Source organism: Pleurodeles waltl, chromosome 4_2 (assembly GCF_031143425.1).
Source record: "Pleurodeles waltl isolate 20211129_DDA chromosome 4_2, aPleWal1.hap1.20221129, whole genome shotgun sequence".
Classification (NCBI taxonomy): Eukaryota; Metazoa; Chordata; class Amphibia; order Caudata; family Salamandridae; genus Pleurodeles; species Pleurodeles waltl.
In genome coordinates this window covers 556,442,865-556,468,745 of record NC_090443.1, presented here as the reverse complement: position 1 = coordinate 556,468,745, position 25,881 = coordinate 556,442,865, and the positions used below count along the sequence as shown (strand labels likewise).

Here is a 25,881-nt window from a genome sequence, read left to right as displayed (position 1 = left end):
GTCCTCGTTGCAGGGGCATTTCCTCTGGGCCGGCGGGCGCTATGACCCCCATAGTGTACTTTACTAGGGACCTACTAGTAAATAAAATATGCCAATCATGGATAAACCAATCACCAATTCAAATTAGACAGGGAGCACTTGCACTTCATCACTGGTAAACAGTGGTAACGTGCTCAAAGTCCTAAAACCAGCAAAAATGAAATTCAGCACAGGATCACAAAGAGGATGTCAGAATCAAAAAGACAGGGGAAACCACGCCAACAGATGACAAGTCTAACAATACGTTTCGGAATCAATGCACCCAACATAAGAAAGTATGGAAGTGTTCCTTCTAAAGCAGACTGAATGGCTGAAGAAACCTCCTCCTAAGATAAATGATCTACAGGATAAGTGGAGGCACTGTATTGTTATTTATACAGTTTATTTTTGTTTTTAGAAATAGCCCAAAAATGTCAAATACAATTAGAAAATCACAATAAGATGTCAAGTGAAAAATACTATACATAAACTTTGATTAAAGTGTATTGCAAACGTGCTTCTATTTTTAGTGCTCTATCATGATAGTAAGATAATTGACTAATTTGCATAATGAATGCCATTTAAAAAAAAAAGTCTGTTACAACTTTATATACTTTGAGGACATTGGAATTCAAGAGCACCACAAAATACCATCATCACAAAAAGGAACAGTGTCTAAAATAATTAAGAGTAATTACTGTTGCAGTGAATTAATAAATGCAATAATGCTTCAGTGCAAAGTCCATTTAATAAGAAAAGATAAATTAAGGGTATAGTTATATGAGCAGATATGGGGTTCATCGGGGATTAAACATCTCTTACTCAGGTTGCTTAAAGTCACACCTGTGTGAGTTGGAGGCCTTCTCCTGTATACTGCACACCATCTTATATTCGTATTTGTGTAAAAGCCCAAAACCTTAACCTAGTGTGTTGGGTGTACAGGTAACCACCTGATATGATTTTCCTTTGTACGTTTGGAGAATGTGTGCCTCTTTCAAGTTTTTAAATAATTACAAAAATCTTGAAACATCCATCTTTGATTTGTACTGCATAGCCTACACATCCTTGATGTTTCCAAGAAAGTTTTTTTTGAATTCTACATCTATGTTGAAATTTCTGCTTCTAAAATGTATACTGCGACTATAACTATACAACCTATAATTGTGAAAAAAGTGAAAGTTCTGACTGCATTTCAGTATAGAAGATGGGTTCAATTCATATTTTTAAATAAGTGTAGATAAGAAATGTAGTGTTAGTTGAGAGGGGTAACTACACCCCCTCAAGTAATTACCACAATCCTTGTCAAGGCGAATCACTAAATAAACCTGAGCTTTGGTAGCTTTGGCACAGAGCAGACAAGCTTAACTGAAAGGTAGTGTGTAAAGTACCTATCCAGTACCAAAGCAGTAATATAGTTAAAATGCAAAACAATAAAAAATTCCAAAAACTAATTAGAACAATAGTGTAAAGTTTTTAATAAACACAATTGCTCAAAAATGACAAAATTCCAATAAGGTGAACTGGGGATATGATTTTTTTTTAAAGTTTTAAGTAGAGATCGTTGCCTAAAAGCGGAAAAAGCCAGTGATAGTCACTGGTCCCATTAGAAGAGGACCTAGGCCTGAACACAATACGCCAACCATGGTCATCCTAGTCAAAGATTTCCCCTTTTCACTCAGTCATTTAAGTCCCAAATCACCACAGAAGTACACTTCTAAAGCACCTCAGGACCTTAGAAGAGGCACTTGGAGATCGCAGGTTGGCAGTCAGGGTCTAGTCCAGATCCAGTTCCCACTGGTTAGCTTGGCAGCTGCTGGAAAAAGCCTTTTGTAGTTTGTTGTGACCCTGTAGCCTTAAATGAATGCCAGCATTATGACCTTTGGAGTCCACTTCTGTGTCTGGGGTGCAAGACGGACAGGTCCATTCCTTCAGGGACTTCTCTCAGGTCACAGACAGCAAGTCAAGTCCGCTTCTGTTCTCAGTCCAATTAGTGTTCTAAAGTGGGTACCAGGAAGAGCTGCATTGATGCCTGTCATGAACTAGTGGATGGGAATTACCCCTGGGCATGTCATAAAAGTTCCTGTGCCGATCCAAACCCAATATGGTAAAAGTCTTCAACCACACTCAACTTGGGCTTTGACAGCTGGGAATGTGTGTGTGGTGAGTGTACTATGGGATCCTCCCACATGTAAAACTAAAATCCAGTTTGGGGTAGGCACTGTACCCACAATAAACCCAGAGGCAGAAGTCTGTTAAAACAAAAACAGGGCTTTCAAGGAACCAGACAGTAGATCTACACAAGAATAGCTTGGCATCCTGGTTCCCTTCATTTCAAGTGCACTGCCTGTGTTATATGTAAAGCCTAAAGACCAAAGCCTGGTGGAGAAGCAGGTCTTTCAGTAACCAGACAGTGGATTTGCTAGAATTATCTTGACATCCTGTTCTTGACCTTTCAGGTGCGCCCCAAAGTGTTATATGTAAACCCACCGGGCCTGTCAAGCAGGCTTTGAAATTAAAGCAGGATTAACACTGTAATGTCAAAAAGGATGCTCATAGCCCAACCTGCATATTCTGAGAGACTCAGAATGGTCATCTCTGCCCATTCAGGTCAGCCTGTTGCCTGCTTCTGAGAGGCATTTTATACCTTTTCCACATCTAATCAAATGGTACCCACTGGCTGGGAGAAGTGCAATAACAAATGGAAATTTAGCCTCTTGTAACCTCAGATAGCATATGGGTAAATTTTAAACTTACTTTTCCATGATAGTTATTAAAAATCCAACTTAATTGTATTTCAATTACTATTAAAAATAGTTGTTTATTTTTCTAGCTAGTCCAATTCCTGAGATATAGTATTAGGATTTTAATATGTGTTTTGGTTATTTCCATAGGACTTCCAAGCCTGCCAAAGTGAAAGTTAGCTTTTGGGTGCTAGTCACTGGAAGAACAGGTTAACATTAAATTTCCTCATGTCTAACTTTTAAATACAATGCACCATACCTTCTGGATTACAATGCTTTCAAAATCATTCATCTTACAAAGCTTTCAAAAGCACTCATCCTAGATATCCCCCGGCACAGCCACATCTCCCCCACCTCAGAGATCTACACTGGCTCACAGTCAACAAGCGCATCACATACAAACTCCTGATCCACACCTTCAAGGCACTATACAACATAGGACCGGCGTACCGTAACCACCGCCTCGCCTTCTATGTACCCAACAGACAACTCCGTTCTTCTCAGCTCGCCCTCACAGCCATTCCCAAGATCCGGAAAAGCATGGCAGGAGAAAGATCCTTCTACCTTGCAGCCTGGACATGGAACACGCTACCTCTCAAACTCGGGCAGACCGCATCACTGAAGCAGTTCAGGAAGGACCTCAAGACCTGGCTCTTCGCCTGAGCAGCACTCCCGCGAACAGCACCTTGAGACCCTATGGGTGATTAGCTGCGCTTTAGAAATCACTGATTGATTGATAATATTTAAAATGGAGGGTTTTACCTGCGAAAACAGTTTATTTTGACAGGGCGAATTCAGGCAACACTGGTAGATCTAAAACCATGTTTGAACTGCCTCTGTAGTTGATGTGATATCAGGTGCTCCCATTGACTAGTGGAATTTAATTTCCAAGCCCTGCGGACAACTTGTCTCATATACTAGGGATTTAGGAATTAGGAATATGCCAATTTGACAATGTTTAGAGAGAGGGTACTGTGCACGTTTCCTCTGCTAATCATAAGTAAAGTCCCTGAGTTCTCAAGCCAGCAGAAATATAGGGACTAGCAAAAGGTGAAAAATATTGTGTGACCCAGCAGACAAATATGGATTTCCTACAATCTATTTCAGTTTAGCTCCTTGCAAATCTTGGAGTGGGTGTTTTTCATTATTAGCTTGAAGCTTGTGGGGATCGGTGTTATTGTCCAAGGAGACTACTGTAGTTTGGAATTAACTCGTGGATGGTGATAATTTCCACATTCGCCAGTAATACTAACACCATTATACTATGCATATTTATTTCATTATCTGATTTCAGTACTCTTGAATGACTGGCCTATGTGTATAGATTTTGTCCAGTGTGTATTTGGGCTATTTTATTTTCTAACATTAATTTACATCTATAGTGAACATTTAATTGCATATACTTTTATTTTAACAATATTAGATTTAGTAGGACCTTTACTTATTTGGCACCACAGCAGAACAGATATTTGTGCTCCCTTTTTCATACAGTTATATTGACTTATCAATGACTTTTATTAACTAAACAGAATCAACATGTATGATGCCTAGTAAGTTGTAGACTTGGAGCTTCTATTCCTTGGCCATGGTCAGTTAAAAATGCCACAGACTTCCAACTAACTATACACTTGCATGCCATACAAATAAACATGTTTTTTCGTTTCTTTGTACTTGTCTCTAGTCTACATTCTGTCTCGCTAAACGTTAAAAAGGCCTATACCTACCAGAGTTTCCTTGACAAAGTTTGCAAATATAAATAAACTGCAGAGATATGTTAGTCTTTTAACGGTTATTGACCGAAGAACCTTAGAATCAAAAAGTGAAATCTGAATTGCATGCCTTACACATAGCTTACACCTTCAGCTGAGATATAGTTCAATTCTGCTGAAGCCCAGACTGCCCCATGAGAAAAGGTGATGAGCCAACATTAATCATCACAGCCATATTTACAAAGAGGCAGGCAACTGCACTGAACAAACATACGTTTTAAATATACAGATATTAAGAGTAACACACATAAAATTAGCTAATAGACCCGACATATTCATAAAAGCACCAACAAGTACCATTAACAAATTCTGTAGATAGAGAGCAAAAAGTGTCCTTATCCCAGGTTACCCTTCCCTTGACTTTCTGCATTTCACAGCGGCTCGGAGGAAGGAGCTTACTCTCAGGTATATTTCATGGCTGTTCAACAATTGTAAGTGATAAAGCGCCTCTCTACATTTGTGGTGCCCCAGCTTATTTAACAAGGGTTTGAGAAAAACTGGAGATTAAAAAAGGTACAAAAAGATATGAAATGCAACAACAACTGCTTCCCCTGGCCATCACATGAGCAAGGCAGGACTAGGCCTCCAAAAGTACTACTGAGAAGCACAGAGCCACCAAACCATGTCTTCTCTGAAACTAAATAAGGGACCTCTCCCAATTCCTAAGGTGCACACACAAATATTGTGTGGATTCAGGAGTTCCAAATGATTTATTCAGATTTAAAGCTGACCCTTTGCATAGTTCAGAATTCATCCTTCTAGCAGTACAGTATTCGAGAAAGTGATGGTTTACTTTCCGCTAGTCATTTTATTAGATAGCTGCCAGGGACATAAATAAATCTGTCAACCACAATGTACAAAAGGTTTTAGAGATATAATTTAACCAGGGGATTGGTATGCCCTTATCTAAACTGAGACAATCAAATATTATATCTCTGCATAGAGATGCCACTGGATTTGACCACACACTAACCCCCAAAAGCAAAGGCGCCAGAGTAACCTTGTCCCTTACATATTTATGGTGTGGGGGGGTCAACTGCTGTTGTGCAGCATCTTCAGCTGTGCACAGCTGCAGCAGGGCCTGGCCTATGGACATGCCTTGTATCCATACCCCATGTTCAGCCCATTGTGTGCCCGATCCCTGCTACCCACAGCTTTTGGCCATGCATTCATAGCTGCAGGCACTTCATGGAGTTTGCTACAAGGGCTGGCCTACAGCCAAGTCCTGCACCCATCCTCCTGTGCAGTTAACCCTCCTTGTAGCCAAATATTTCTTTAGGCACGTGCAGAACCCGAATGATTTCCAGGCATAGTGTGCAGTCATGCCCTGCCATTTGAGGCCTTTGCATGTGGGATGTACTTCGAGCAGACCATGCTCCTGCCCCATAATTAGTGTAGCCTACTTTGCATAGATGCTCAATGATGTTTTTTTCTTCAAGGTTCACTGAAAATGCTTCTTTTCTTTTTTTTAACAAAGAATCACCAAACCAGTTGCTCGTTCCAGGTCTGTGACGCTATTAAATGCGTTCTTTTTACCTTTTGAAAGCAGCACCTAAACTAAACCAAAACCTTATTGTTCTCAACATAAGCCATAGCAATATGAAATTAGAATAAAACCAACTGCCCCATGCACATCTACTCGTTATTCTTTCAGATCTAAAGATGTATTTTCAAATCTTGGTTAAACTGGTCATGATTTAGCTGTGCAATCAGAACTTGATACTGAATAGGACTACTCACGGTGTGTGTATCTGTGTGTGTGTGTGTGTGTGTGTGTGTGTGTGTATATATATATATATATACACATACACATACATACACACACACACACATTTAATTCATTCTGTAAGCCTTTTAATACATGTGTCTTACCACTCCTAAGGGCGGTAAATGAAAGGTGTTTCTAACCGATTATCATACAGTTGGCCTTCAATGCATATTTACATCCAAGAGTACGGCTTTTTTGTTTTTTCTGTGTTTTTCCCCTTTGTTGGTTTTAATAAGTTCGGTTTGGTAAAGTAAATAGCCTCGTTAATGCCTCTTGCTCCTCTGGCAATGAGAGTTGGCACATTCCAGGAGAGGACAGTCTATGACGGTTGCCATGGAGGGGAGACAAATTTGCTGCCTTAAACTAGGAATTAGTTAATGGTTCCACTGTGCTCATCTGTTTGGAACTTGTTAGCCATCTTGTGTTTTTTGTGTTCCCTTTTGCCTTTTTCAAGTTCCTTTGTGGCAGGGACCAAATTCAGACAAAGGCTATAAAAGAGAAAACAAGATGTCATTGTGATGGCCCAAAGAGAGGGTGGGAGTTGCTGTTGGTGTTTGTTTATTGAGTTACTCTCATTTGGCGCCTTTTCAATTTCTGCTTCTCAGCGCCAGAACAGTAGCTCCTTTGTCATAATTTCCCAGTAAAGCAGTTTCGTGTATATTAAGCTATCTGAAATTATTTGTTGTAAATCCGAGATCGCATCCTTCGTCTTGTAGTGTAAGGGACACATAATCCAGGGGAAAATTAAGTATGCATCAGAAAGTAAGAGCAGCTAGGGTGAGCCCTCTTTCAGGGTCGTTAGGCAAACCTTTTCCATTTCTGAAAGTTTGTGATACCTAATGCGTTCTGGGTGTTGTAGTCTTGCTTTGCTTTCGTTGCCCTGTTATACCAACTCCACTGAAACAATGATTTATAAGCGAAAACTTGGGACTGGAGACAGTGTCCGTAATGATCTGGAACGTAGTGCTCACCCTATGTATAATGCGCACGTGTGCATGTGCTGTGGCTGGTTTGCACTGGTGATTTTCAAACAAGTGTTGATATTACAGATATAGGCTTGTTTCGTAGAAAATGAAGACAACTGCGTGCTTGCTTTTGACTTATTGGGAGATGAGCTGGTCTTGGATTTTAATGGTGGGACGCATGCCGTAAATTATCTCATTTCTTCTTACCTTGTGCTATACGTGACTGTTAGTCGGGGATAGTGAGGGATAGTAGGATCTCTTTCGGGGGTCTTGAAGACAGCATCAGGAAAATAAAGTGGACATGGCTTAGAGCCCTTCCTCTAGTCCATTAAATATCCTTCTTATAAAAGAGGTTATTGAATGCCCATACACGGAAAAATACGTCAATCCTGTGAGGTCATGAGGGGTCAAGAAGTGTCTGATTTTGCTTCCACTTCACTTGACATTTTAATGAAAACATTTTTCAAATCACAGAAACAGCAAATCTAGTGCATAAGAGAATGCCCACTAGCTTCCCCAACTTAAAAAAAAAATATATATATATACACACACATACAAAACAAAACGGACATTGCCAAAGGCCAGAACGATGGAAGCCAACTCCAGACATATTGGCTTTGTCAAAACCTTTTTTTTTTTTTCTTTTTTTGCTTCAGTGATAACACTGACTTACCATGGGATCGTTTGTCAATTGAATATTACTAACTAACTGTATAGTTTCATTTAAGAAACCCCAAGAAGAGCAGTCCACATTCTCTTTCCAGGTCTCTCCCTGATTAACAAGCAAAGCACTCTTCAATGCACACACTTTACACTTGCTTTATTGATATACTTTCTAACGTGTCCAATCATCAGACTGATCTATGGTGTTAATCAGGGAGAGACCTGGAAAGAGAATGTGGACTGCTCTTCTTGGGGTTTCTTAAATGAAACTATACAGTCAGTTAGTAATATTCAATTGACAAACGATCCCATGGTAAGGCAGTGTTATCACTGAAGCAAAAAAAAAAAAATAGGTTTTGACAAAGCCAACATGTCTGGAGTTGACTTCCATCTGATGATTGGACACGTTACAAAGTATATCAATAAAGCAAGTGTAAAGTGTGTGCATTGAAGAGTGCTTTGCTTGAGCGAGGTGCCAGGCTTAACACTGGCCACCATTTTGATTCTGAAGAACAATGACCCTTTGTGGTCCTCTGCGTTGTTAATCCATCGGCCTGGTCTTTCACTGCCTTAATCTCAGAGGTCCGTTGATACCTTACTCATATTTCTGGCATTTTCCATACTTTATGTGAAGCCTTAAGCCACATCTTCCAGTGCTCCAAATTTATCAGCATACGGGGACCATGCTGTGTCACTGCACCAATGTAAAACAATCATAGTGTGTTTGGATTAGTGTGTGCTGGGTGAACAGTGAGGTGTTTACTGTCTATATGGTACAGTGCATTATGGTTGGTTAATCCCACAAAGACCAAGTATAGTGTGGTGAGTAAGCGTCTTTTGGATGCAGGGCAGTTTGATTGGATACTGCTGTTTGATGCATTGTGGTGGGTTGGCATCCTACAGTTGAAGCGCTGTGGGATACAGTCCAAAGGACGCAGTGTATGATTGCTCAGTTACTCCTAGGATGTAGTGATGTGGATTGGCATCCCTTGGCTACAGTGCAGTGGATTTATCTCTGTAGGCTGTCTCAGTAGTGTGACCGGTACTGACTCCATGATGCTTGATGCCAATGCTTTGCAGTAGTAATAAGTTCTCTCCAGTCTAAGGCCCTCATTACGAGGCTGCCAGTCACCAGACCGCCAGTCTTGCTGTGGCGGTCTCACCACCACGGATGTGGCGGTAAAGATGGCCATCACACAGGTTGTGGGGTTTGGCAGGAGCCAAACCTCCACAACACCACCTGGCCCGCAGGTGCGAACGCACCAACGCTGCTGGCGGTGAGCACATCCAACCTGGCGGTAGGCCTACGCCTGCCGGCCGGCTGGATTACAAGGCTGCAGACCAATAGACTTTCCATGGCGGTCACCCCACCATAAAAACCCTGCGGGTAATGCACCTGGCAACAGGAATCCCCATTCCTGTCACTGGAACGCGCACCCCCACATGTCCACACACATGCAGACACCCTCCCCGCCCCCACACACTTACAAACACCCCCCGACTCCTTCGCGCATGCATGCATTCACATACACACACCTCTGCATATGTATACCTGCAGACACACACCCCCACTCACTTACATGCAGACACACACCCCCACTTACTCGCAAACACACACTCAAACACCCTCATTCACACGCACATAGACACACATAAACCGTCCCATCCAGTCGCATACACGCACGCATTCATCACCACGCCTCCGTTCTGCATACTCACACCCACGCACAGAGACACCAAACACATCAGCTGCTATCCACCACTTACCCCAACACTCGCCCCCCCCATCCCACCGTCGGACAAACAATTTACCTTTTCCGGTGAGTTGGTCGTCTTGGGGGGGTGGGGGGAGAATGGGTCCTGGCGGTTTTGCATCACCAGCGCCACCACATCAGCTAGACTACGCCAAGCCGTATTACGGCTCATAACACGGCGGGCGTAATCTTGCGGGCGTAATCTTGCTGGCGATGCAACCGAGTCTTCAGGGTCAGACTTCCTCCCATAAAAGAAGTCCTCCTATGACTCCTAATATGGTGGTCAGCAGACCCCCCAGCACTGGCGTCTGCAGCAGGTTCGGCTGTGTTAGGAAAACACCGCCAAAGTCATAATGAGGCCCTAAGTGTGTATCGTTCAGAACCCTACAATATCTGTCTTGCACATACCTATGCATATAGGTCCTTTTGTTGCACGTGTTAAGCCTGCTGCTAGTGGTGTAGTGAACCCATGTGCTACTGAGCTAGGTTGTTTTGATTCCTTGTGGCTCACTTCTGCATGCAGGTCTCCAGACAAAAGCTCATAAATGAGGAAAGGGAATACAGTAGCAGAGCTGAGGATGGGGGCCAAGGGCACCCAAGTACAAAATTGTATGAAGTAAAAAAGAATTAAAAGAAGGCAGGGAGCAGGAGAGAGAAAGTTCAGAAAAAATGTAATAAAAGTGTAGAGATGTAAAGAGGTAAGAAAGGACGAAGGGTTGAAATTAAGTGAAGCTGAAAGGAAGGGTAGATGGAAGAAGGGGGTGAATGGAAGGAAGGAAGGACCAAATGAAAAGTAGGAATGATGGAAGGGAGAACAGATGTAAGATGTGGTTTATGGAGAGATGGAATGTGGATAAGAGCATGTATATTGGGTAAAGGAAGTCTATGGGGGGTTGAACTTTAGCGCATGAGGCCATTGGGGGTATTATTCAAAAAGAAGGCTGGTTAAAGTTTCTGGACACTTTCTTGTCTGTGCAAGTTGTACAGTACTAAAAATGGTGGTAAAGCTCTAAAAATTACCACTTACTGTAATAATCATGATGAACGTCATGTGAGAGGTGGAAATGGAGGCTTGCTATTGGGTGCAGTAAGGTAAAATGAGGCATGAACTTTAAAGTTGTGCCCTGATAGATAACGTAGACTTCATGCCCCAGGTTTCTTTTTAGATACTGTATTATATACAGTCTCGGGTCCAACTCACTATTTCCTGCTCTGTAATAACATTTATATTTTGATTAAATAGTTTGTCATGGGGAAACTTATTCTAAACTTAACTAAATTGTAAGAAATTATTTTTTATGCACTAACATCTGGGATCTGGTTGCTAATAAAGAAATCCGTTGGGGCAAACCACAAAGTGTCCTTTATTAGGTGGTACCCTAGGGACATCTAAAAATACTATAAAGTATTCTCAGAGGACGTTAAAGGGTACCAGGGCCCTTGCTTCTTTCTATAAATTTACCAACATGTTTCTGCCCTTGGTCAGACTACTTAGGTCTCATAGGAGCTTCTACTATTAGGGTTAAAGTGTGAAACGGAATAGAGAGGACCTACCTCTCTTGTGGCAGTCCCTAGGTAATTTTACCTGGTGTACAAATAAAAAGCAGATTACAAAAAGAGGGAGAGTGGCAACATAATGGCCAATTGTAAAACAAGTAATTTACATTGTATGCACCTGCACAATTGTCTGACACTAATCTCTTCAGATTTTAGAGAAACATAGAGATACAAACGTGGCACATGTGACACGTCACTACCTAAAAAAAGGACACTTTTATATTAGCAACTGGATCCTAGACGTTTGTCTAGGAAAATGTATTTCTAAGGGCTCCCTCAGCATAGTCCAACTTGAGGTTGAGTCTGCACTGGCAGTATCATCTTACCATGGTGAGACGAGGTGACCTGTGATGAAGCATATCACATTCGTCCAAATGTTGGATTTGCTAGGATTAAAAGTAGGAAAGTGGCAGCAGAGAAACGGTGTCTCTAGAAAAGCATTCAATCGTTGGAAGGCTTTCATGTAGGTCACCACGTCAGTTTGTGTTTGAGGCAGAACATATCAGTGCTGCATTGCAGTTCTTATAATTACATTTTCCAATCTGGAAGGAAGACTTGTACTGTCTTTTAAGACACATTAATTATAGGAGTGCTTTACTTTTAGACTGGACTGAAGAATCTGCAAACTCGGAGTAGGATCTGTGAACCCTTGCCACACTGCTCTAAAAGGGGTCACAGCACTAAAGTTGGGAATAGATGCAATGTAGTTAGTTGTTACTTTCTGGCAAATGGCTACCCTGCATTGTTTTTCCACTGACCATTTTGGCCTTCCCAGAAAAATACGTTTTGTAAAGCATGGAATTTCAGAGATGGAGTTTGTTGCCTTGATACATGCATATGTGTGTCTGAAATGGAAATACAATTACATTAATTATTTTCAAGCATCTTGAAGAGCAGTGAAAATGTGCATGCTCCAATATCAGTGAGATGTGGTATAAAAGGAGGGGCAGTCATTTTTATTCTATCGGATGTTAGTCAAGAGCTTTTGATGTTAATAAAATTGTATGTATAACATACTTACAGGGTCTCTCTGCCAGCCCTTTTCATCTGTTTGTCCTATTGTGTAATTTACATTGTTCCTCCACCCACCGCAGCATGCGGTCTGGGGCAATGGGTCCATTCACTTTAGCCTTTACTGTGATGGCATTCTGTTCTGTTACAAGGAGTGCAGCCCCACACAATATACTTCACTTGATTGCCAGGGACTATCTTAGAAATGTTTGCTTTTTTAGTCAAACATCGTTTTGCTTTAAATTTGATGATGGCCCAGCAGTATCCCCAAAAATATTTTCAGGCAAAAAGTGATAAAATAAAGCAAGCACTGACAAAGCCAAAAGACTGATGGAGAACACCAGCTCAATGGATTATGTTGGCTTTGGTGATGTTGGTTTAAAAATATGATTCCTTTAGCTACCTAGATTGTTTTTTCCTACTCCCAAGTACTAGTTAAGAAAATATTTTGGGAGTTATTTTATTACCTTCCAGATGCCTCCATCCTACATTGTGAGGATGTCCTGGGAGTTTCCTTTGCTGAGCTAAGTACTCCAATTGGTCCACCCTTTGTAATCAGATGTAAAGCTGTTCTGCAGGGTCAACAAAGATTTTCCAATATCCGTTTCCTTAGTCTTACATAAGGTTTGATAAGAGAAGATGGGCCAGTCTGAGCTTTAGAGCCTCAGGATAGGTGGCATTGGGCAGAAGATCCTAGTGCTTCAAAGTGCCTTCATAGTATTACCGTTGTTTAGGTTTGCCTATTCAAATACTTTGATCTAATAAGGACATTTCAGCCAGGGTTCAACGAGTATTACTAGATCAATTTGCACTAATTACAGACAATAAGTTTCAGTTCAAGAGGGCGTGATGTTGGTGGAAGTGGTGGGACAGGGTTATTGGGGGCTGGGTTTCCAAACGTGTCGTAGCATAAAAATAAATTTCGATTTTGGTGGCTGTGAGGCCTTTTTTTTTTTTTTTTTTTTAAATTAAAAATAATCTTTTTTGTGTTGGTAATACACTTTAATGTGCATTTTGTTTTAACCAAAGTTTGTGAACAAAAAAAATGTATGATTGGAGTATATTGAGCTAAAATATTTTCAGACAAATTAAATTCCAAGGATAAAGTTTTCACAGGTGCTTTTTTTAAAAATGCAGTTTCACGCGAACGCTTTGCATCCTAAGCATCACATGTACAGCTATTTTGTTTTTTTGCTACAAATGTGGTTATGGAAAAATCCTTCCTGGGTACGTCAAAAAGTCAGAAAAGCCCCCACTTTCAGCAAACAAAGGTTGCAGTTTACCTTCACAGCAAGAAAAGAACAGGGTGGACATTGTGTTACCATTTCAAATGTTTACACTGAAGTAACAGGTTTTCTAAAGCATCTCCTGTCATTCTTACTTAGCTAGTTACAGAATATTTAAGTGTTTTAGCATGTTCGTTTGTATGTTGAGCCTGTAGTTATCTTTTCCCGAGTGTAAAGCAATAGAATAAAAAAGAGTTCTGTAGCTGCAGAAATTGGGAGGAAGTAGATTGACATAAAGTTACTTCAAGACAGGTGTATATTGTAGGAAATCTCCCGTGGCAGAGAATGAACAGCGCATGTGCATCAAAACTCAGGCGTCAATTGGCGTTCATTCGCTGCCTATCTGGCTTTTTCTCTGGGCATTGCGGCAAGCAGGGGTTACCTGAAAGTAACTAAACCAGTTCTGTCCCTGGCCCTCGGCTACTGCTGAGCTAGATTCAGAATTTTTTGTACGCTTGCCTCTCGAAGGGTAGATCAGTACAACAGAGGAGTCTTGCTTTTGGAGGTACTACTAGATTTGGAACTCATTTTTGTTTTTTATAACTGTTTTTATTGAGTTTAGAATACATAACCAACAAACACACACAATTCAGTGCAAATCAGCGCGAGACGTCACAATATATTTTTGTATTTTTTCTGGAGGACAGAGTAAACATACAGTCAGAAATATGAATCAACAGCAACCACTGCAGAAGTAGTTCCCCTTAGCCTCCCCTCCCAGGAGACATCCTTATGTAATCAATCCTTTCATATACCATGGTTACCAGAGTTACAGCATCACCACGGTTGGTTGTCACCATTATGACCAGTATAAGGTTCCATTAATCAGCCATCATCATCAGTGCTCCAGTTAGAGCTTGACACTTCCACACCAGTAAAATATTCCAGTAGTGTCCCCCATGCAATCAAGTCCGTTAGTGCCCCCCCTCCCTTCGTGTTATCCGCATATATTGTTCTTCAGCAGCACCCCATTCCATTAAATCTCGGATCCAGCAAAGAATGTATGGGCTCCGGGCACTCATCCAGCCCATGGCCACCCTGCGCTTAGCCAATACCACAGCAAGTTGTGTGAGTCTATATGGGATATGCCTACTGTGCGGTCTCTGCACTACACCTAACAGGCATGTCAATAGTGTTACTTCAAGCCCCAATCCCATTACCACTTCTACTCTCCCAACCACCTCCCGCCATAATCGGTGGACAAGCCTACAGGACCAAGCCAGGTGCAGAAAGGAGGTGCTTAATGCACCCCATCTGGGACACCCGGCCCCTCTTGTTGGGTCAATCTTATCTAGACGAGCAGGTGTAATACGTATGGTGCACAAAATTGAAATGCAAATGTTTAAACCTATTATTACATGAAACCGTGAGCACCAGTGACGGCGCCTTAGCCTAGTCCGTGTCCTCTCAGGGATCCCCCAGTTCATGCTCCCAAGCCCTACGTGCAACACATCACACTTGGTTGACCCCCCCCGCCAAAGAGCTTTATAAAACAGAGTAATTAAATGAGTCTCCTCACCCCAATTTATCAGCACACAACACCATTCGCTGCCAGGGGGGCCACCGGGACACCACACCAGATCTCCCAAACCACACTCTCCATTTTGGAATACTGCAGGAACTGACCAGGACCCCACCTGAACATGTTCCGTGCTTCCTGAAAGTAGATAAACTCTCCGTTGGGGTATAAGTCTCCCACCACTAAGCAGCCTCCCATTCTCCAACCATCCATTGACATTAGGCTATTCATGTCCCTAAAGGGAGCTAAGTCCCAAATCTTTAGTTCCCTATCAAACGGGGTGTGTCGAATTACTTTCTTAAAGGCTTGCTCCCAAACCCAAGCTGACCAGATAGAGGACAACCAACTCAGACCAACCACCCATCATCAGTACATGCGCCAACGCATCCCCGCCCAGCATTCCTACAAACAGTCTCTTCTCCCCATTGTCCGACTCAGTCCACTTTGCAGCATGTTGTAAGTGTGCCGTGTAATAATAATGTCTAATATTAGGAATAGCCAACCCTCCCTCTTCCATTTCCCTCTGCAATGTTGATAATGCCACCCTACTATGACACCCAGCCCACACCAGTGAGATCAACAAACTGTCCAGGCGATTAAAGAGCCGAGCAGCCAACGGAAACAGAATTCTATACCAGCTAAAGACACTGTGGCAAGAACACCATCTTAGCCACAGCTGCCCTCCCCATCACCGAAAGAGGCAACCTATTACACCGAGCGCTCAAGCCAAGTCACCACTCATTCTACATTATTAATTACATGCGCCACCATGGTGTTAGTGACCCAGATACCCAAATATCTAAAACTTTCGAGCTCTCACCTGAGCCCTACCACCGGTAAATCCTCCTGAGGAGCACCACAGAGAGACCTTAAAGGGAATAGAAGCGACTTCTTCCTATTCACCTGGAGACCAGATACAGCCCTAAAAGCCTCCAACAACCGCAACAACAGAGGCACAGAAGCACTTGGCTCTCGAAGATATAGCAACGCATCATCAGCGTATAGTCAATGTGGATAACCTGTCCCACCCGAATGCCCCAAGGTACCAATTCCTCACAGAGCCGGATCGCCAGTGGTTCCACCGTTAAGGCGAAAAGAAGCAGCGAAAGTGGTCACCCCTGCCTGGCTCCCCTGCCAGTCACCCAGGATTCCGAAAGCTCCCCTCCCACCCGAACACACGCGGAGGGTGCAGTATACAGCAGTCAAAAGTCAAAATTGTGGGCCAAACCCTATTCCCCGCAGCACTGCCAGGAGGGAGCCCCACTCCACTGTGTCAAAGGCCTTTTCCAGGTCCAATGACGCTACCACCAATTCATCTTCCGCACCAATAGTTTCATGCAACACACGTGCCAAATGACGCAGGTTATAAGTCGCACTACGGCCAGGAGTAAAACCGCATGGATCGTCATGCACCAGACCCCGAATCACTCCACGTAGCGGAGTAGCCAATATCTTACACAGGATCTTAACATCACTATTCAGCATGGTAAGCAGGCGATAAGAGGAGGGGTCACCCGGATCCCTCCCAGGCTTAAGCATTAAACAAACGATGCCCTGGTGCAAGGTTTCTGGAAATACACCCTGCTTCTGGGCCTCCCCAAACACCGCCAACAACTTCTATCACATAAGGAGGGAAAAGGTTTGATAGAGCTCAACCAGGAACCCATTCCCGCATGGGGACTTAGATTTCATCAATGCTTCCACCGCCGCACTCACTTCCTCTACAGTTATATCAGCCTCCAGACTCTCCATACTTTCCAGTTCCAGCCACGGGAGCCACATCTGCTGCAGGAACTCTCCTAAATCATCATCTAAGACTGATGCACCAGCTCTCGATACTACCTGCAAATGTTCCACTAACCCCTGAAAGATATCTTTACGATTCGTATTCGTCACACCGTTGGTGTTCCTGATGAGTAAAATGGGGGGAGATTCCACTTCCCGCTTTAGAATTCACACCAATATTTTACCAGACTTATCCCCCTCCCTGTGCAGGCACTGTCTTTATGATCTAAGTGTTACCTTATCTAGTGTTTCCCAGCAGCTACTGACTTTCTTATACAACCGGAGGGGCTCTTGTTCTACCTTCCACGTTATTGGTGTCTGGTGCTGCAGCACCGTTAGCTTACCCTCCCATTCAGTAAGTTCTTGTTCCATTTGTTTACACACCCAAAAAGCGGTGCCTAAACATACCCTTCTCAGTACGGCCTTCATGCCCTCCCACTCCGTTCCCCTAGAGTTCGTTGTGCCCCAGTTCAAGTCCATATAGTCTTAAATGGCAACCACCATTTTGTCTCAACACCCAGCATCTGTCAGAAAATCCGTAGTCATGCGCCAACTTCGTGTCACCCTGTTATCGGATCCCCACTGCAATTGCATCAACACCGGTGCATGATCAGACAGAAACCTCCCTAGATGTTTAATATCCAACACCTGTGAACAGTTCAGTCCACCCAGGAGGAAACGGTCCAGCTGACTATGCGTATTATGCGTCTTAGAATGACGTGTGTTCCCTACTCTCCGGGTGTAGTTCTCCGCACCCATCCCACAGCCCTATATTGCGCATAACCTCTACGAGAGATCTCGTCAAGAACGGTTTAGTACCCAATTTAGATGGGTAACAATCTTTCTCACCCTCCAAGAAGCAATTGTAATCTCCAGCCCATATAATAGGAGCATCCACCCCATCCCCAAGAACCTCAGGTATATTATCATAGAAGGAATGATCATCTGTGTTGGGTGCGTAAGTGTTAAGAATAGTGAGGGGTGCCCCATCTAATGTGCCCTGTATGAGTACATATCTCCCCTCTGCATCCGCTTCACTGTAAATGTGTGTAAATGGGACCCCTAGCACAATCCATATTGTCACTCCTCTTGCATAAGAGGAAAAGGACGAGGAGAACATCTGACCCCGCCATTTCTTGACAATTTTTTGAGATTCCTCCTCCGTCATGTGCGTTTCCTGGAGACAGGCTATATGAACCTTATGGCGCTTCAGAAAAGAGTGCAACCTATAGCGCATGGTGTAACTGTTCAGCTCCCCGACATTCCATGTCAGCATAATAATCTTTCGACCCATACCCCAAGGCTTTGTATCTTCCGACCCTCCCCTGGTCCTGCTCCCCCCACCTCACTCCCACAAAGAGAAGGCAAGATGAGTACTTATTTCACATCGCACATACCCACATGCTCTGCTGTTATGAACATGAAACACATGCAAACCTGAACTGACCAGATAAACCAAAACTCTGTTGCGCACCCCCGGATAAACAGTAAAACAGACACATCAAAACATACTGTAGATCCATACAGTATGTGTGAATGCTGCCAGGACAGCAGCCTGATCCCCAACACCCCAATTACTAGGCCGTACCACCACAGTGGAGTAACCACCCCCTACTCCGTATGCAATATACATTGTGTCTGAATACCTACCCAATCATAAACCAATAAGAACATTGCCCCCGTACAATAGAAATTCAAGAAGTGCCCATTCAGAAGCATAACCATCATAATCCTTATACCCCTTACAGTGCAGTGCAGGCGCCTCGAGCGTAAACACAGGTACCCAGAAGGAAGCATAACAGCAACGTCCACATGAGGGTAGTAAGATCAACTGTCAACAGGGATCCTCTCCACTCCCTCATCGAGTACCCCACTCAGTCTAGCAACCAGCCCAGGAACCACGACCGCCACTGTACCATCCTGTTGAATCTCAATTCTGTTGTCGGAACGACACCCTGTTTCGAGGAGACCTCCATCTGGCTCTCCCCGCAGTTCCTCCAGTCTGAGCAGTCCACACCAGAAACACGATGAGCCACCAAACCAGTCCGCCCAGATCTATCAGGGATACCATTGTCCACACAACTCCAACCATCTCCAGACCTCCTCCGGGCGTTCAAAAAAGTAGGACTTGCCCCCCAGAGAGCAACCTCACGCGTGCCGGATACAATAACATACATCTGATGTTCATGGCACGGAGCTTGGCCTCCAGAAACCCCTTTCTAGCAGTCTGAACCTTGTTCGAATTGTCAGGATAAATGGAGATTTTGCAGTTCTCAAAGACATCCTTGTCTGATTCACTGGCTGCCCGAAGGATACAGCCTCTATCTTTATAATTCAAAAGACGTGCAATGATAGCCCTCGGAGGTGGCCAGGGTCTAGGAGGTGCAACCATAGCCCTGTGTGCACGCTTCACCACAAAACACTGTGGACAACCAGTCAGGCTGCAGAACATCTCTGATCCAGCGCTCCACAAAGCTCTCCGCCGTGGCACCCTCCGGCTTTTCCAGAAACCCAAGAAAGCAGACGTTATTCTGACGGGACCTGACCTCTGAGTCTTCCAGTCTCCCCTCCAGCATCCCAACTGTGGAAGTGAACTGCGCCATATCTTTTCGCAAAGCACCCACCTCCGTCTGCAAATCCACAATGGACCTCTCTGCCACTTTGACCTTATCAGAAACTTTTTGGAGGTCAGCTCGGAGGAGGTTCACCTCCACCGCCACCGTCTCTATCTTTCCCTCCAGGGCCACCCTGGAGCCCTGTATGGGCGCCAGAAGTTCAGCACACGACGGTTCCTCTACAGTAGCTGGTGTACCCAGAACATCTCCAGGTCCCCCTACACGAGTCTGACACTGCGGCACAGGAGGTGGTATGGTGCACTGCTCCTTAGTGTTCCCCCTGCGACGCGGCCGTTTGCCGGTGCAGCCCCATCTCACCATCAGCCACTAAAAATAGGAGGTATCGCCGCCGTACCTGACCCAGAGAGGGAGGGTAGAATTTCCTTGAAGATGCAACACCCTTCAAATAATCCAAGTTAATCGCCTGGCCCTGTAAAACCTCAACTACGGGCCGCTAATATGTCCCTGCATCTGTGCAGTCAGCCCCCGACTCAGGCGATCCGGGTGTGCCAGATAGGCTCCGCGTTGTAGGCCCAAAACTCCTCCACACAATGGCGCCGCACCTGGACCACAGACCATGCGGCACTAGGCCCAACCTCACTCACGCCAGATTTCCATGTGGGGAGCCTCGGTCTCCCCCCACCCCTCCAGACTGCACCTCGATCCACTTGCCGCACCCCAGCTGCTCCACCACAGCCCAGACTCAACTGGTCCGCTGCAATTCACCTGGGCCCCCACTTCTCACCGTCTTCTAGCGCTGGCCCCCCAGCCCTGAATCAGGCCATCCGCCAGTGCGGGCGCACGCGAGCCGGGATCCTCTGCTCAAACTCAGTGGGCCGCCCTGGAACTCCACGCCCGCCCCAGTGGTAGAGTCACGTACATCAGAGGACCAACGGGCCCGCAATGCCACCTCCAGAGGCAATCCAGCCACCAGCACAGAGCCCAGACAGGGCAAAACGTCCGCCAGGGACAGCCGAGCTTGGCCTCCCCCTTGCTCTGCCCGGTCACACTCCATGTGGCCCGAGTCGGACTTCCATGCGCCGCTGGAATCTGAGATCACGGAATCCCCAAAACGGGGTTACATTATGCCACTGTGGTTAGGACACTTTCCCTTGCCTAGGGGAGGCACCTAATGTCCCAGGCACCCCAGGATTGATACAGGATCAGGCCGGGATGACAGGAGCTCACTGGAAGCACATCCCGTCGGCCATCTTGCTTGGCCACGCCCCCAGATTTTGAATTAATTTACATCATAATGCAACAAAACACACAAACTCAATGACGTCATAGCTATTGCTTTTAAGAAAAAATGACCTTTCTTTGCAAGTTGGTAAACGGGTAAGAGCAATACAGTCACAATACAAATGTCTAGGAGGTCTTAGCACCATCTGGGACCAAGATGCAACTCCTAACAGTGATACTGCAGTTACTCTATAGTAAAATGCTGTAATTAAAGTAACAATGGTGTCTATTGTGAATGTTAACGTATAGGTTGGAGCTGGAGAATCCTTTGTAGTTCATGGAAACTAAGTTTCCGTTCCGTTCGATTGACACTTGTCTCAGTGCCTTCAGGTGTCAAAATAATGTCACAAATGCATCAAATGTGGCATCAGTTGATTTGCAGTGGCACAACCATGTGTTCGATACCATCACACATTGGACCCAATGGCAGCATTTTTTTAGGGTGTGATGGTCTTACAGTACCTTAAATATGTAAATACTCTTGAACATTACCTTGTAAACTGATGGTTTCATCTGTTCCTGAGTCAGTGTGGCTAGCCTCAACCAAAAGGATACATCCCAATAACTTATAATGCAAGTGGAAACCGCTGTAAAGAAAGTCTGTGCACATTCCAACTGAAGTCTAAAAGAGATTACTAACAAAAGAACGATTAATTACCTGTGAATTACAGTATCTGTCGACCAAGGGGTGCCCTAGCAAGCCATATCAGAGTGTGCTCTGTAAGCTGTACGCAGGCTTCCGGTGAAGGTCAAGTGACTTTGTAAAACAGAGGGAGTACACAGGTGCCTACGTCCAAGATCATGAGAAAGGAAGATGATTACCCTGAGTTGTAGCCTCTATGGACATTTTTTTCATTTGGGGGCCTCCTCATTATTGTAAAGTGTCGGGAGCCAAGATGTAATAGACACTTGAAATGACAGAGAAGCACTTACTTTAGGTATGGTTAGCATAGGTAAGAAAACGAGGCTGCAGCCGTTACAGATACACTAAGGCATTAACTTGCATTGTACACCATCAATCTTTACTGATAAAGAAGAGCTTCATTTGAGCCGGTGGTTTCCGGGGCTCGGAACTGACACTTAATTGTCAACACCGGCTCTAGTGACAGTCACCATATGGTGCTACAGTCCGACAAATTTTGAGATAACACAACAGTGTTTAATAAGTCAATTTACATTAAAAAGTTGATAACATCTGCTGGGTGCACCATTATTGTAGCTCTGGGTGGCCTGGGATAGTTTCATTTGTCACACTTGAAGCAGTGTGATGGTTAGTACTAGTGCTGGCTCTGTCATTTGCACCTCTGACCGGAACAATGAGTGGTGCAGGCTGGAGTGGCCCCCCTGGAAGGGCCCAACACTTACTTTTTTTTTTTAACTGTTTTACAAAGTAAGCACTGTAAATGAATTATATATTCTAGGAAAGACAGGACCGAATTTCTAAATGGGGTCTCATTTGGGTTTAGACTGCTCCCAGCGCAGAGTAAAAAGGGAGGGTGCATAGCAGTCGATTCAGGAGGCCTAGTGTATTGTATTGAAACATTTATATAGCACCTACTGCCCCACACCTTGTAAGCATGTGGTGGAAACTGTGTTGTCTTTTTTTTTTTATCCTGTGTTGGAAGTGCATCCATGAATGTGTGAAGTCCACTGAGGTGCAGTTTTAGTGTTATAGGATATAGTGCTTAGCAGTGTGATACATGAAGTGCCAAAGAGATAGGGATGCAGTTGTGTTTTTTTTTTTTTTAATTTATTTATTTATTTATTTTTGGTAACCTGGAAGCTTTAAAAAGCTCTGCGGATCTCTTTATGGTACTTCATACGATCATAGTCCATTGAGCTGGTTACTGCACTGGAATGTCCATTCTGAGGTACTCTGTTTAAAGTTTGTGGTCCTGAGCAGCCATAATTTGGAGGAAGATTTGGTGAAGAGATAGACTGTTGTAAGACGAACTGAGAACAAGGCTGCCTAGGCAGCCAAACAAATTCTAATAAGGCTATTGTTCTCTTGGACAGCCCCGGCTTGACAAGGATCTAAGAGCTGACATAAGCCCTATCTGCAACCACTGGCTCAAATTAAGCACTGGAGGGCGGCCATCCACCACTATATGTAGAGGTGCACTTTGAGTGTACCCTCTATCCAGCCACACCGTCAGCTATTCTGAAGGAGCACAAGCACAACATGAAACACCCCACATTAAGATCGCAGATGTCCACTACACTGTGGGGAAAAGTCACAGAGAAACCCATAAAACCAAAAACTAGCAGGGGGAAGCAGCGTTGCGTCAATCCAAAGATGTTAGTCTCTACACAATCCAGAGGATGTAAATAGATCCTTCTAATTTATAAATTATATTGGCAGTGGGAATTAGATTTCCTCCCTGAATGATTGCTTGTTTGAGATGAGAGACATCATCGTGGTTGGAATTGAGCACAGGCTAATCAGTTACTGTGGTTGGACAATATGTTCTCCAGCAAAATAGTCTATGGACAAAGCAATCCAGTTTCTGTAGCTAATTATCTCTTTTGTTTACATAAAGGGCTTGAGAGCTCAAAAACGTAAGAAATCCTTCATAGCTATTGAAGGGCACTTGAAGGAAGTATGTGTTTTTCAACCACATTTCCTCTCCATGCCTAGTTCGCACGCACTGTGATTGGAAATAAAGCATACAAATTAACATACCTTTGCAGACATGTCAAACGCGTATACAAAGCTCAGCAAGAACGTAGTGTTATGGCTCACTGACTGACACATTGTGCATAGTTCTGTTATAACAATCTCTAACAAGTGATGCATAGAACATCTGGACCATTGCTGGGGGTATGGGTAGGGTCGGCCTCCTCCTGCTTGCTGGGCACTGTCATATCTTGGATGTTAATGATAATTCAGGTGGTTACTTATTGCCTAGAAGTAGAACATGCAATACCCATTGCCCCGTGTACCTGCAACCAAACCATATAGACCCAGTCAATCTTAATCTGCAGGGCTGACAGCTGTCGACATACGTCTTCAATGCAGCTTCTACGGTGCGTCAGTTGATATGTTACACTCATGAAACACTGAACAAAGTTCTTCTACACGTGGCTCACTTGAAGGGTCACTTTGTAATAGACGTACTACTGCTGTTTCCTAGAAAACCCAAAATTAGAATTACAAGGTCTAAAGGGAAAGAAAAACAGAAAATAAGGGAGACTCAAAAAAGTGTATTGAAAAAGTCGAGGTTAGCCGTGTAAATCAGTAAAGTTAGCCCTTTGGCTTGTCAAAGATTTTATTTTAAAAATGTAGTGGACAGCCGTCTCCATTTGTGTCTCCACTTTCCCTGGGACTTTTCAGTAATGTTATGCTTCCCATCGTTATTGCATTCATTTAATTGTTCATTCGTTCATTCATTGTTAGTTAACGTTCATATGTGTATGACCACAGATGGCATGACCTCCTCACTCTCACTTAGCAACTACGCAAAATAACTGAAACCACGCTCTACTGCAACCTCCTATTCCAAAAAAATCACCTCCAGGAAACCAAAAGAGATTACCACCTATTCTAGCTCTTGAAGGAAGTTCAAGCCTCTGATCCTCTCCCACCTTGATTGAGGAGATACTCTGTCACCCTAAAAAAGCTCCTAACACTGTGGCGCATCTCATTGAGGGCTTCAAATTCAACCACATTATCCCACTGTTCAGTGGATTATGCCGGCTTCCCCTCCAGCCCCCCATCAACTTTAAGATCAGTTTAATCAGAAATTATACCAGATATACATAGCCAGGAACCTAAGCGCCACAAAAGGACAGCACCACATCCAGGATTTTGATCGGCATTACTGTCAATATTGGAATTGCTACAACCCTCCTTCAGTTCTGAAAGAAACTGGATAATCTACTTCAGGTGCCATTAACACCTCCTGGCCTAGGCAATAGTGTTTACTTTTTACCTGCCTTGTTAATGACCTCTAATGTACACTCGGACACACCCCCATTTTCCAGCTATGCTGCAGTCTAGGTAGTTTCACTCTATACAAATACTGCTACATGCATAAATATAATCTGCAAATTTACCTAGAGATCCTCTGAGCCATTACTAAATTCCCCGCAGTTTCACCCTTCCTTTGCACCTTTTTACAGATCGATCCACTTAAATTGGCTTTAAACTAATGCCCGATTGCTATATGGGTTCAGAACCAGTCTTATTTGAACACTCAGTTCAACTGCTGTTTTCTAAACTTAGGGCTATCATTCTTGGAAAACGTTACCACTTGTTCGATTTTGTATTTTGCCATACTCTGCTGTAGACCCTGTGAGGCGGGGATTCTGCTTTGTAGTTTCATTTATATAGAGGTGCATATCCCTGACAAGGCACTGCATTGCTTTCAGTACGTATGCTGTGCTTGCCTGGAAGGATGTGGTTTGCAGTGCGAGAGAAGTGTTTCACATGCTGAATGCCAGTTGCAAGTGCAGCCAATATGGAAAGTGTTTTGGTGTTGGGTTTGATGATCAGTGCGATGATCTAATTTTCTTGTGATCATGTGCTTGAGTGGAACAAAGGATAGTAGGATGAAGGTGCATATGTGATTGAATATTACAGTCCTTGTTTAGATGTCTAGTTCTAGTTCTTTTTGGTTCTTGGCTATACATGATCCTAAATTAACTCCAGCAGAAGGGTGAGGTATTACTGCTTCCTTAAAGTGTGTGTAGGCATGTATGTTTTCTGGGGGGAGCGGGGGGGGGGGGGGGGTCAAGGTTCTGCTGCCCTACAGGGAGGATGTTCCACATGTGCATCATTGACCAAAGTGTCAAGTCAGGGGTCATACATAATAAGACCTCCCTCCCGCCACCCTCACCCCTCGGTGATCTCTTCAGGATTCCTGCAGTCGAGTGTAGCTAGTTCAGTGGTGTAAAGAGGACAATAAAAGGAAACCATAGACTGTGTTGTTCAAGGTTACTACTCATGAGAACTGAAATGCAGTTGAGTTCACGTTGATTCTCTAGACCACTTAATATGCGTTTTGGGTGTTTTGGCTGGCTCGGGTGCTGATGGCAATCCTTTAATTGAAATACTCTTGTTTTGCAAGGTTAGCCATCCAGAGTTTTGGAGCACTATCTGACACAGCGTCTCATGTCTAGATATGATCGGGCCTGTACATCAAGAACAAGAAACTGGGAAATTTGAATTAAGTTGAGGTATCCTGGA

General features: G+C 43.9%; 1 protein-coding gene across 4 annotated transcripts in view; it reads left to right on the top strand.

Moving 5' to 3' along the window:
* Window positions 1-25,881, top strand: part of NOS1AP (nitric oxide synthase 1 adaptor protein) — a 768,603-nt gene that overhangs the window by 95,777 nt on the left and 646,945 nt on the right. The gene's annotated exons all lie outside the window — the stretch shown is intronic.